The sequence below is a fragment of the Amblyomma americanum genome, chromosome 7, assembly GCF_052857255.1.
Source record: "Amblyomma americanum isolate KBUSLIRL-KWMA chromosome 7, ASM5285725v1, whole genome shotgun sequence".
In the NCBI taxonomy this organism is placed as follows: domain Eukaryota; kingdom Metazoa; phylum Arthropoda; class Arachnida; order Ixodida; family Ixodidae; genus Amblyomma; species Amblyomma americanum.
Genome location: NC_135503.1, coordinates 114,627,181 through 114,640,330, shown reverse-complemented (window position 1 = coordinate 114,640,330; position 13,150 = coordinate 114,627,181).

Below are 13,150 nucleotides of genomic sequence, written 5' to 3'. Positions count from 1 at the left end.
GAATTGCGGTTCTTTTGCCAGACTTTTGAACATTATTTTGGTTTTCTGCATGTTAAATTTTAGACCGACCGCTCTGCTCTGCCTGTCTGACTCATTGGCCATACTTTGCAGCTCATCTCCCGAGTGAATTAGAAAGGCACTGTCATCAGCGAATCGCATCGCATCGTATCTATTGGGCAGAAACGTGGCGGATAACAAAAAGGGTGAAGCTTAAGCTGACGACAACGCAGAGAGCTATGGAAAGGAAGCTGAAGGATGTAACGTTAAAAGATAGGAAGCGGGCAGAGTGGGTGAGGGAACAAACGCGGGTTAATGACATCCTAGTTGAAATCAAAAGGAAGAAATGGGCTTGGACAGGACATTAATGCGAAGGCAAGATAACCGCTGATCCTCAAGGGTAACGGAGTGAATTCCAAGAGAAAGCAAGCGTAGCAGGGGGCGGCAGAAGTTTAGGTGGGTGGTTTGTTAGTTAGTTTATATAAGGGGGTTTAACGTCCCAAAGCGACTCAGGCTATGAGAGACGCCGTAGTGAAGGGCTCCGGAAATTTCGACCACCTGGGGTTCATTAACGTGCACTGACATCGCAGAGCACACGGACCTCTAGAATTTCGCCTCCATTGAAATTCGACCGCCGCGGCCGAGATCGAACCCGCGTCTTTCGGGCCAGCAGCCGAGCGCCATAACCACTCAGCCACCGCGGCGGCTTTTAGGTGGGTGGATGACATTAAGAAGTTTGCTGGGATACGGCGGCCGCAGCTGACAAAGGACAGGATCAATTGGCGAGACATGGGAGAGGCCTTTTCTCTGCAGTGGGTGTAGTCAGGACTGGTGGTGGTGATGATGATGATGATGACGATGATAGGCACAGAGCCCTGGCTCCACTTGCCTCAACAAGACGATTGCATACAGGGTGTCCAGGCTAACTTTAGCCAAGGGTAAAAAAATAAGATATTTGAGGTAGGCCAGGGAAATCACTCACATGCACCTAGCAACCGGCTTGCGCATAATAGGCATTTTTTGTTGTGCAATTATAACTTAGCAATTATGATATTTTTAATTCCGTAAATATTGACTTTACAGCGGATGTGAATAGCAATGTTGGAGAGCACCTTCAGAAACCGACATTCCATTTGTTTGCGATAAAGAAAGCCTCAAGTGCATCTTTTTTCTGAGCTCCAAAGAAAGCCCGCGAAATACAAAAAAAAACACGTGACTAGCCCATTCGCGCGGCACGATTGTGTTGCTCTCAATCCTGGCTGGAGTGAAAGAAATCAGCTGCTGGCATGGCGCGACGACCCCATTGGTCCGGCAGGCCGATATGTCGACGGTGGTTGGGACGCCCGCGCGAGCCGTCTGCAAACGTGACGGTGCAACCACCGTCGACATATCGGCTTGCCGGAGCAATGGGGTTATTTATTTATTTATTTATTTATTTATTTATTTAAATAAATAAATAAATAAAATATAACTAACCGCATTTGAAGCGTTCATGGCAGCTGTTGGTACGCTGCCATATTTTTCGTCGCATTCATCAAATTCCTAGTAGTCTATGAGTGCTCATTCTAAGCGTACAATGGCTTTGTAAGTTCTTGGCTTTTGCGATGTCGGCGTCACCCTCAGGGTCAAACAAGTCATCCCAAGTGTCGCCAGGCCTGACCAGTGGTCACTTCAACGACGCGCTATCATACACCCTCATGTGTCTGGACATGTGGGTTTTTTCCGAGGTTATCTGTCGTTCCTGGGTCTATTTAACGGTGAAGCTGCCGCAGCTAACGTGCCGACAGAATGTATCAATGCACAGGTGTCGTCTGTACGGCCTGCTGGCTGCGCCTTCTCTACGCGGCATCGCCTGAATGCAGTGGTAGCGAAGAATCTGGAGGGGTAGGCACCGCAACGTCTTGCAGTGCTGCCACTGGAGGCTCACTTGTCGCGCGCGATAAAATGCTCTCTTAACGCTGCCCTGCTTCTGCTTTCACGTTAGACGCTTTGCCCAGCCAGTATGCGCGCATGCACTCGTTTTCGCACTGTTTTGTTCTCGCGTTTTTTACTGCTTTTTTTTTTCACTGTCAGATTCATTCTGTGATCATGTCACGTAGTCTTGAAGGCACTTTTCGCCCTCCGCGGCTAAGGGAAGACCAGATTTTTCGACTACGCGTGTGAGTTCATGGCGCTACTTTCTTCGCTCTATCCGAGTGGTGAGGCCTCAGTCGTTCGTTGTATCTAAGAAGCAGTTTGGTAGCCCTAATACACACGTTGACGGCTGTAGAATCCTAGTTCGTAATAAGCGAGCGTTCGTAATAAACGAGGCTCCACTGTATATCTGCTATTTATTTCAGAACTTTCAGACCATCTCTATTGAGTTTTTCATACCACTATGTCCCTGCTGCCAAAAACTCCAACTGTGCAGCTTGCGGAATATAAAAAGAAAGAAACAGCACCAAAGCACGAATAACCAAACACACGCAGGGAAAAAATAGAGCCGCGGAAGCGAAGCAGATGAGTACAACAGCTGCCTTACACAGACCAAAAAAGAAACCACAAAAACAAATCAGCACGGTATGAAGTGACGACTGCAACAGCTGCAAATCGGTGCTCGAAACGCCCGCACACCTTGCGATACGGCTCGTTTAACAACGAGTGCAGCATTCAGTGGCACTTAGTGTGTGATGCAGTTTTTTATACGTTTTGTTTGGGGGGGGGGGGGAGGGGGTACAGATTTCAGATCGTTCTTTAACGCCGGGGACTGCATGAGTCACTACGCAGATATAACTTCCGGGGACATTAATAGACATATAATGGGTCATTTACTGACTTTGGCAGCGTTATAGCAAAATATATTAAATGCCCGACGTGCAAATTATTTATGCTAAGAATCTCTGTGTCGAGTAAGTTTAAATTTAATAAAGGGTTTGACGAGAGTTCTCCTCGTCAGCCATAGCAAGAAATGAATCACAGTCAATGACCAAGTGTGAAAGTGATGGACGTCTTGAAACCGCCTAGGACGAAACCTGACTGAATAAAAACGTGAATACAAATAAGCGCGTTAACAGCTCAAGTGAATATTCTTTATGTAAACAAAAAACCAGCCATATTTTACCGGTGTGTGACACTCGTGCATGACAGCATATAACATGTGTTAAAGGTTCTGCTGAGGCTTTCTATTAATTTCTTTATTATCTTGACACTTTACGACTGCATTGACATAATGTATTTACTTCCGTAATGAACCAGATCGCAAAATGAAGGCGCCCCCTTGTTGGGCTGCAAAAATTACAACTTTTTTTTCTTGCGTTATAAACTTTCGCCTCTATTTTGGTGTGCAGTCTGCTGAAGGTAACCCTGAATGCTAACAGGCACCCTCTTATGAGCGCCGAAAGAACTCGCAGTACTGCAAAGCTCCTTCTGCCGAATCACAAGACTGCTATACTTGAACTCCGAGGACGAACCTTCTGGCCAGGAATCCAAGAATGATTAGAAAGTTCTACACCTTGCCACAAATGGCTTCTCGTATGGAATTATATAATAATGACTGTATTGACCTATTGCAGTCGGAATTCACGCTGAATGCTCCGAGTTGTGCCAGAGTGAACTCAGCTGTGCTTTTTTTTTTGGAGCATAGGGAACCGCTACTCCAGTTATGGCGCTATTTAAGATAAAATTTTTATGCTGTGCTCTCAAGCGTCGGAGCCGTATTGAAGATTGTTATTTGTTTTGTTTAGGATTTCAGTTGTACCAGATGAAGCATTTATTTCACCGGTCTAGTTTGTATCCAGTTCTTAGCACTTCAAGTTTTCACCCAACATTTTGTCCTGCGTAATAAAGGCAGTCGCCAATTTTTCAGGAAACGTTTTCGGAAAAAGTACATTCAGTGTGTATACGGTATACTAATAGATTCTACATGTAAAGTATGTGTAGTACCTATAGAGAACACAAGAAATGGTTAAACCAGCTCTTAACTCAGAGAAAAGTAGGTTTAAATGTGAAGCAGGAGCGCGATTTGGGTTCCTCCTTCTTAGCTCTCTGAGTATTTCTTTAGGTTGTCTGTTTGACTCAGACTTCATTTCTTCCTTGGTATATAGCTCCCAGAGGACGGAACCCTAAACAAAGGGGTGTATTCACTGCTGCAGTACCGATTGCCCGGTCTATCAGTCTGCGTTGATCGTCCAGCGCGGCTTCCCACTGGGAGGAGTAAAGGTTGGGTATTGGAGGCTGTGCGGTGGGGTCTCGGGCACTTCCACGTGGTATGACAAAGGATGCCCTCAAGAGGGGCATCGCTCTGGCGGCTGGTTTTGTAGAATATTGTGAAGATTTTAATTAGGGAAGATGTTAATTTGAAGCTGGCGCCATTTGGCGGCTACTTCACAGGTCAGTTTCGTGTTCGGTGGAGGGGTGTTCTTTGGCATAACCTGAGGGGTTGGGTTGGCCTTCCGCTGGTGCCCGGAGGGTGAGGTCTCGGGATGACCTATGAACGCGCTCATTACCAAGCAGAGACGAATTCCCAGGTGTCCAGACTAGGCAGACTGGAGGGATGTGTTGGTTTTTGTGCAGGATTTGATGGCTGATCGGCGAAGGCTTTGCGCACTTTGCCGCTTCCGTGCGACTGTAGGAGTGTACTGTGGCTAATGCTATCGCTTCACCCATCCAGTCAGCCCTCTAGTCACCCCTGCAGATGCCTTTGTAGCTGTGTGGTTTGCAGTGCCTGTGTAGAGGGTATCGTAGTCGTTTCCATATGCTCTCTGTAGGGTCTTGGCCCTCGTCTCGCGTTCCGCCCACTGGTGTGGTGTTCGGTGCGCATATTCTGGGGTATGGGCGCTACTGTATCATGGGCTGTCATTGTTGGTACTACTGTTTTATGTTTTCACAGGGAAAACTTTGACGTTCGTTTCCTAATTCCCTGAGGACATTCTTCCCTGTGTAGGTGCCTTTGAGGCATTTTATCTGATTTACTTTTTGGGCTCCGATTACTCCGGTCGTCATTTTATGTACGCCTCATTGTAATAGTGTATAACTGCATAGATTTGTGTAGAACTCTTCGGCTAGTTTAACTATCTTATCCATATTGCTCATGATATTGCCCTCTCAGTTACGATCTTTGGTCAAAGCAGGCTACATATCCCCTAAGTGGCTCACCAATTTATGATTAAGTGCTCCTTGGAGATGACATATATTCTTGAGGATGAGACTCAGCGCCAGCCTTTTCGATCGACGTCAAATACTTGCTTTAGTCTATCCATCAGGAGGAATGGTTTCTGATGCTCGAGAGACAGGTGAAGTCCACGGTGTTCTGCTTTTTCGGAACAACGCTGGTGTTTCGTTCAGCGGGCTCCTTCACTTACTAAACCTCTGCCTTCGTTTTACATTCTCGGTTTGGGAAGGGAGCATATTCGTTCAGAGAAATGGAATGTGTATGGGGTCCTTCATAACCGCTGTTCTGAGTGATCTGCTTCTCGTGTCTAAGGACAATCGTGCTTCTCTGCTCTAGAAGTCGCACCAGCAATTCGGGGTAAGCCGATGACTACGCTGCTTTGGGATCATATCCGTGAACCTTTCTACACTTGCATATCTGATGTTCAAGAAGATTTCCGTGGCAGACCTGTCCTCCTCGAAGTGACCCATGGATTCTCTTTATAAGACTACCAATTCTTCGCCGAAGGGAGGTTTTTAGTGCGCTAGCACTTAGAGTGGCCATTCTCCGCATTTGGGCTTTGTGTGTTTGTCTGTCTGTTTGTCTTAAGCCGTCTTTGTGGAGGCCGCTCACCTGCGAGCCGGGTGCTAGGAAAACTGCTCGGGGTTGCTCGGGAAGAGCAACCTGTGTCGCAACCCACCCGAAGTAACCCAAGTCCGACCGATGGCAGCACCTGCCTTCAGCCACTGCGCCACTGCTCACCAGCCCACCCGGTAGCTTACTTGCCAAGGTGTAGCCGGTGGTAACCAGGCGAGAACCTGGGGAGCTAATTAGGCGGCACCGCTTCTAAGCGCACCGAGCTAATCGGAATGAGCAGCGGTTATAGGAGGAGAACGTAGTTCGAATGATGCTTGCACATTAGTTAAACGGAAGAAGCAGTTTGGGTGGTAATTTAGGTGGTAGCCTGCTATATCAGCTCATAGCTCCAAACGACAATTCACGTCATGCTAGCGCACATATCCGCATTTTACTTAACTACTGAAGTTTACTCACATTTTTTTTTTCATTTCGCTCATCATCGCTGGCCTGTGGATCAAGACAAGCGAAACTTGTTCCATCGATCACACGGATAGTTCACTGGAAACCAGAGAAAGGAAGCATTGCCAAAATGTGATTTTTCAATCCAATTGGCCGATCCTGCGTGCACTCCGTGTAGTCCAGCTTCAGCCAAGAGGTAGAGCTACTCGTCGTTGCCGAGTTCCCTCCCCAATAGCTTAAAATTTGTGGCAGGGCACCTAAAACCTCAGTTAAAGATGCAGCTCGCTTGCACGGAATTGTTGCAGGCCGCTTCTCGCAAAAAAAAGAGAGGAAAAAGAATGCGAGCATTATGCCTTATTGCTACAATTTCTCCCGCCACCTAAGAAGAATTGTGTGGCGTGCCGACATAGATGCTACGTTCTCCGCCCTAGAACTTCTTTTTATATATATTTTGCAACTCGTCAACCTGCCTAATAGAGACGAGAGTACATGCACTATGAACCACATATTAGAGTTAGTGCCGTGCGCTATCAGAGCTAACTCCATTCTCTTACTCTATGGTGCTGTCTATATTAGCCAAACCTGCATAGGCGCCTCAATGATTGCCTACGTGAACATCACAGAAAAGCGGAGAAAGTGATTTCTGGGCATCTCAGTGTCCACTGCATGGATTCTTACTGCTTTCCGTCCTTCGGAAGCTACTCCATAACCAGAAAAAGCTGCAGTCGACTGATTAGAGAAATTAAGCCTTTAAAATTTCTTTCCTTCAAAAATAATTTGTACCTACAGTGGAACCCTGTAACATCGGCTTTTATCAGCTGTAATAAAATACAACACGAATGTTAAAACTGCCTATTGTGAGGGTAAGGGAGGGCTGAATAAGTGAGGGTGACGTACCCTTACAAATATTTCTTTAGTCCGTAGACTGTCTATTGAATTTAATCTGTGAAGCCAATGACTTTCTAAAAGTAGATCCTATAGACTAGTCTGTACACGGTCTATAGATATATGGCCATACACGTTTAGTAGACTTTTGCCTGTAGACAGTCTATAGACAAATGTGTACTGAAACTCTAATTAGCAGATCTACAGAGAGCCTATAGATGATCTATAGACTTATAGCAAACACTTCCTGTAGATGTCTGTCAATATCTACTGAAAGTCTAGTAGACATATGCCTGTAGATAGTCTACAAAAATCGAGACTTATGGCCGTACACTTCATGTAGATGTCTTTTGACAGTCTAAAAACACACGTCTACTGTTCCAGTAGACATTAAAAAGATTTACGGCCTGACAGTGCTAAAGACCTTTGTCTATAGACAATCTATAGACCTCTGTCTACAAGACCGCTAGTAGACCATTTATTTATTTATTTATTATTCCTCAAATGCCCCAGGTAGGGGCTTTACATGAGGGGTGGGCATCTTCACTGAATGATTACATGTTCAATTGCATTTTTAAATTGGCAGCATTCGAGTGGTGCAATGCTTTTTCGGGCAGATCATTGCAGTCCTTCGCTGTTTGTACGAAGAAAGAATGGAGATGCGCCGATAAGCGCACGTGCGCGTGGTATACAGATTTTGAATGGTTTGTACGGGAAGAGTGGCGATGTGGAGGTGAAATGATGGTGCAATCAAGTGGAAACTGATAAAACTTATGAGAGACTAAGCCTGGTAATTTGGCGCCTGGTTTCAATGTTTGGAAGATCTGCATTAAGTTTGAGTGGTCTGACACTGATGTATTATGAGTAGTCATTGTAAATAAAACGAGCAGCGCTGCTCTGGACTGATTCGAGGTTGTTAGGAAGGTTAATTTAATGAGGGTCCCAAACTGCGCATGTATATTCCAGTTTGGGTCTAACAAGAGATTTATAAGCAAGAATATTTATAGAAGGGGAGGTGAATTTCAAGTTTCTGCGTAGAAAGTGAAGGGTACGGTAAGCATCGTTAGTAATTCTTTTAATGTGAGACGGCCACGAAAGGTTGTGAGTATAAATATAACTCCAAGGTATTTGTACGTCAGCACAGGTGATATTACTGAATTACAATGAATATAGTTAGAGGTTACATATAAGCGGCGACGGTTAAAAGAGATACTTCAAGTTTCCTTAATGTTACGTCACATTAACCAAATTTCACACCACTTCTCGACAGTGTTAATTCGCATCGTAAAGCGACGACGTCGGAGTTATTTTTAATGGGTCTGTAAATAAGAGAATCGTCAGCAAATAGTCATATGTTAGAAGAACCGTCATCAGGAAGGTCGTTAATATAGGCTAATAAAAGGAGGGAACCAAGAACTGAACATTGTGGCACTCAGGAGGCCACTGGGGAAAAATAACAAGAGTGGTTATTTGCAGAAACAAACTGATGACGGTCAGTTAGGAAGTTACATAACCAATTATAAACAAAAGGACGAAGATTTAAGCGTGAAAGTTTCAAGAACAGTCTGTTGTGAGGCACCTTGTCAAATGCTTTCTCGAAGTCTAAGAAACGGAGTCTACCGGTAAGTTCAGATCGAATTGAGAGCTGATATTAATAATGAAAAGAGCAAGTTGCGTGTCACAAGATAAATTTTTAAGAAAACCGTGTTGGCTGGGATGAAAGAAGTTTTTGGAAATAATGAAATTCATGACGTAGGAAAAGATGACATGCTCATACTGGGAACAAATGCGCTACAAGCGACACAAAAAGGACACATACACACGGCACAAGCGCAAACTTACAACTGTTTATTCCATACGGAAGGTGCGTTTATATACGCAGCGTCAGTTTTTGAAAGAAGCAACCATCCCATCATCAAACACATGGCCATCACAACGACACAGCATCTGCACTTATCATGTCAATCTCAGTTTTTGTAAGTGCAATAGAAGGAGTGCTTACACAGGTTTCATTTTCCGCCTTCTCGATTAAAAATGCTTCGACTATTTTTAATCGAGAAGGCGGAAAATGGAACCTGTGTAAGCACTCCTTCTATTGCACTTACAAAAACTGAGATTGACATGATAAGTGCAGATGCTGTGTCGTGGTGATGGCCATGTGTTTGATGATGGGATGGTTGCTTCTTTCAAAAACTGACGCTGCGTATATAAACGCACCTTCCGTATGGAATAAACAGTTGTTAGTTTGCGCTTGTGCCGTGTGTATGTCCTTTTTGTGTCGCTTGTAGCGCATTTGTTCCCAGTATGATCAACCAACTAGCCCCCGTAATAGCTTTGATGACATGCTCCTTTTGTTTAGAACAACTGATAGTAATAGAAGTGGGTGGGAAGTCAAGACTAGTCGATGAAGAACCTCTTTTAGGAACGGGAATGATCTTACCCATTTTCCAATCCAGCGGCACCACTCCAGATGAAATGGACTGTTGAAAAATGTTGGACCAAATAACACTGGTGTTTGTTTTCTATTTATAGCACATTTAAGTTTTTGTCATCTATTCCGGTGGAAGATGAAGACTTCAGACCTTCAATTAATTTGTAAATGCCACGGGAATCGAAAGCTATTTCAGGCATTAGAGGACACTAATTCGCGAAAATGACGAAGGTTGGCATCTTTTTCATTGATAAAAATGGAACAAAATCTGAATTTAGTGTCAACGAAACATCAGAATCGGGAATAGCAAGGTTATTTTGGTCGCATAAAGATATAGGCGTTTTTGGACCTGGGTTAACAACCTTCCAAAAAATTGTCTCTCGACTGTCTGTCGACCATCTACAACCGTTGAAAAAGGCCACTACATGAACTTCACAAAGAACATGACCATAAATATTCACAAAATATAGTTTGTTTCTAAGAAATCTGTCCAGGCTGGGAATATGCAATACAGGTACTATAAGAATGCAGCACATTATACAAATAAATGTTGAGAGTAACGGTCCGATTAGTTTCCTCAGAAACATTCTTGCGGCCCGTGGTCGGCATTCAAGATTATCCTGGCATGTTGAGGTATACAGCGCAAAGGAAAAAAAATAACACAAGGGGAACTGAAAACAAAATTTCCACTCCAGCTCTAGAAACGTGCTTTACAGTGCAATGCACATTTTGGCTGTCCCAAAGCAAAAAGGTAATGGATCTTTTGGTTTTATCGGGTTCAAGGGCCCAAGGTACTTATGCCACGAGGGACGCTGTAATAAAGGGCAGCGGACAATTTCGAGCTCCTGCGGTTTTTTACCGTGCGCTGGCGTCGCATAGTACACAGACCTGTAGCATTTCGCCCGTATGAAAATGCAATCGCCGAGGCCGGGATCGAACCCGCATTTGTCAAGTCACCAGACGAACACAATAACCACTGAGCCATCGCGTCGGTGTCATCATTTCAGTAATTAGGAATGACAACTTCAAAGCAATTTTAATAAAACGTTTTTAACTAGGACCCATAATTTCTGGAGCACTTACCTCTACATTGAACACCTGCTGTCAATACTGTTCTCTGTATGACATTCCTTTTACATTAATTGGAACAGAAGACTTCGAAGAATTCTGCCACACATGAGAAGTGACTTGCTACGAGCTGTTGAGAATTCCACCCCCATAAAATGCACATTCAGTGATTCTTACACAGCGATCCCAAAAGGAGAATATTGTAGCATTTATTTTTATACCCGCTATTGAACAAGCTCTTCAAAATACCCTGAATGAGACCTGGTAAATACGCCGATACTCCAACGGCACAAGCCATATAAAAGCTACCAGGCAGACGCGAAAGCTCACCACAGTTTAGCGCCCATAACTTGAAGCGCAATGATGAAACAGCATAATCATACATCAGCGTGCGCTCTTTGAAACAAGCGGCTTTAAGCGCTTCTATGCCGCACTCATTATTAAAAAATCCCAAACAGCACATAGTGGCTGCAGGTGCGCCATTTAAAAAGTAGACGTGAGCTGTGAAAATGTACACATTACTGTCACAATAAAATACCGTCTCAAATTCACTTAGTTTTTCCTTCAAGTGCAGCCCGAACAGAGCAGTAAAGAGGTGGTTCTTGCATGCAGGTACCCTAAGCTAATGCTGCTAGAAAAATCATCGAAAGCAAAGAGCACGCTCAAGGTAGGAACTATTTCAATGAAACGTCTTCATCAACAGGCGCAGCCATAACGCAGCGAGGGCTGAATTGCATTCGTGGCGCAAATAAGCGCCGAGTTACACTGGTGTTTTCGTAATGTAGCAGTCTGAGATCAGAAACGCATCCTCTCCCTCACGCACAAATGGTAGTGGAGAAATTTGTGCGCGCGTGAGCAGGCTTCATGAACGAGCCTCTCGGAACGAAATGTAAGCCGTCTCTTGTCGAGGCAACCTTTCCTCACCTTTGAAAATGAAGTTACCGAAGGCCTGCGGCGTTGGCGAACGGCTCGGAAAGCAGAGATGGACGAATCCATAGCTGTGCAGCGAAAGGGGACATTGGATGCGGCTCTTTCCGGCCTTTGTACACGCTGGTCATTCGCACCAGCGAAAGCATTTATTCAAACATCACACTTATTAGCATTCCTCCACCTCCGCTTGACTACAACTCTGAAAAACTTCCCATGCTCCAGCCTATAGCGTTACGAAGCATATATGGGGAAACGTGAAGAAGACGAAGTGCTTTTCTTGCGGAACACATCTCGCCCGTCTCTGTGTTTTTCTGGACTTCTTACTGCACCTGTGGGGTCTACCGCCCCCTCCATCGCGGTGATGGATGTACAACACCCCGAGGATCCTCCCGGTTCCCGTTCACCCGCGGACATCGGTTCGCGGAAGCGAGGAAATACGTCGAGTGGTAGCGAGGACACAGACCTGTACTGCGCATCAAGTGACGAGTCCTCGGAAGACAGCTGTCGTCTTGTCCAGTACCGCAAGGCCAAACGAAGAATTATCAACTCATCTTCGGCGTCCAGCTCGGACACTGTGAAAACAGCTCCTCAGCGATGGCCTCACTCCATCCTGTTTGTGCCACAGAACGCTACCGACAACCTACGCGTCCTCAACAGGCAAGCACTCTCCGTGTATCTAGAAAACACCGTGCCAAATGAGATCAAGGATGTTAGGATAAACACTAGGCGAAACATCCTGGCAATCGATGTGATGAGCCCGAGCGCACTGACCATACTACAACATGTAACGCAGCTGGGAAACATCAAGGTCCGATCCATCGTGCCAACGAATGGTGCCACAATAACAGGAGTCATATATGACATTGACAATGAAATATCTAATGCAGACCTACCAATTCTCATAAAACCAGCAAGTGAACACAACGTGATTGTGCATGTTGGTCGCCTCGGCAACTCACGTTGTGTGAGGATAACCTTCAAAGGCGACTGCCTTCCACCCTACGTGAAGGTCGGCCACTTTCGCCACCAGGTTCGACCATTTATTCCAAGGCCTATGCAATGCTTCAATTGTCAGAAGATTGGACATGTGAAGGGTGTTTGCAGAAATTCGGCCGTGTGCCCTCGATGTGCCGAACCCCACTCAGAAGACAACTGCAGCGCAACCACGTTGAAGTGTCCTAACTGTCAAGGTGATCACTGCGCCTCTTCCAAAGACTGTCCCCAGATCAAGAAAGAGATCACCATTCTTAAACAAATGGTGAGAGACAACTCTACCCACAAAGAGGCCGCTGTGAAAGTACGGCGAAGACGACGTCACCGACGAAGGTCTTCACGGCGGAAAACATCAAGCTTTCAGGAAAAGTCACCTCGTCAATCATCATCATCAGCGGACGTTTCCAGCACTCCGAACACCGATGTTGGAAGGGTGAAAACTGCCAGATCACTTTCCACAAAGGAATGGCCGCCACTTCCGCGTACACGACCACCAGAAGAGCCGCAGAAGAAGCCGCCCCCAGTACAGCAAGGTGCTGTATCCGAGGAGTCGCGGAATACAGATGAGCAAGTGATAGCACTTATTAGGCCTTTAATGAATGCCATTCGCGTGCTGCTAAGCAACATGCACACACCGTCTGCCAGAAGTGCGCTTCAAGTACTGGACGCTCTGAGTCCGG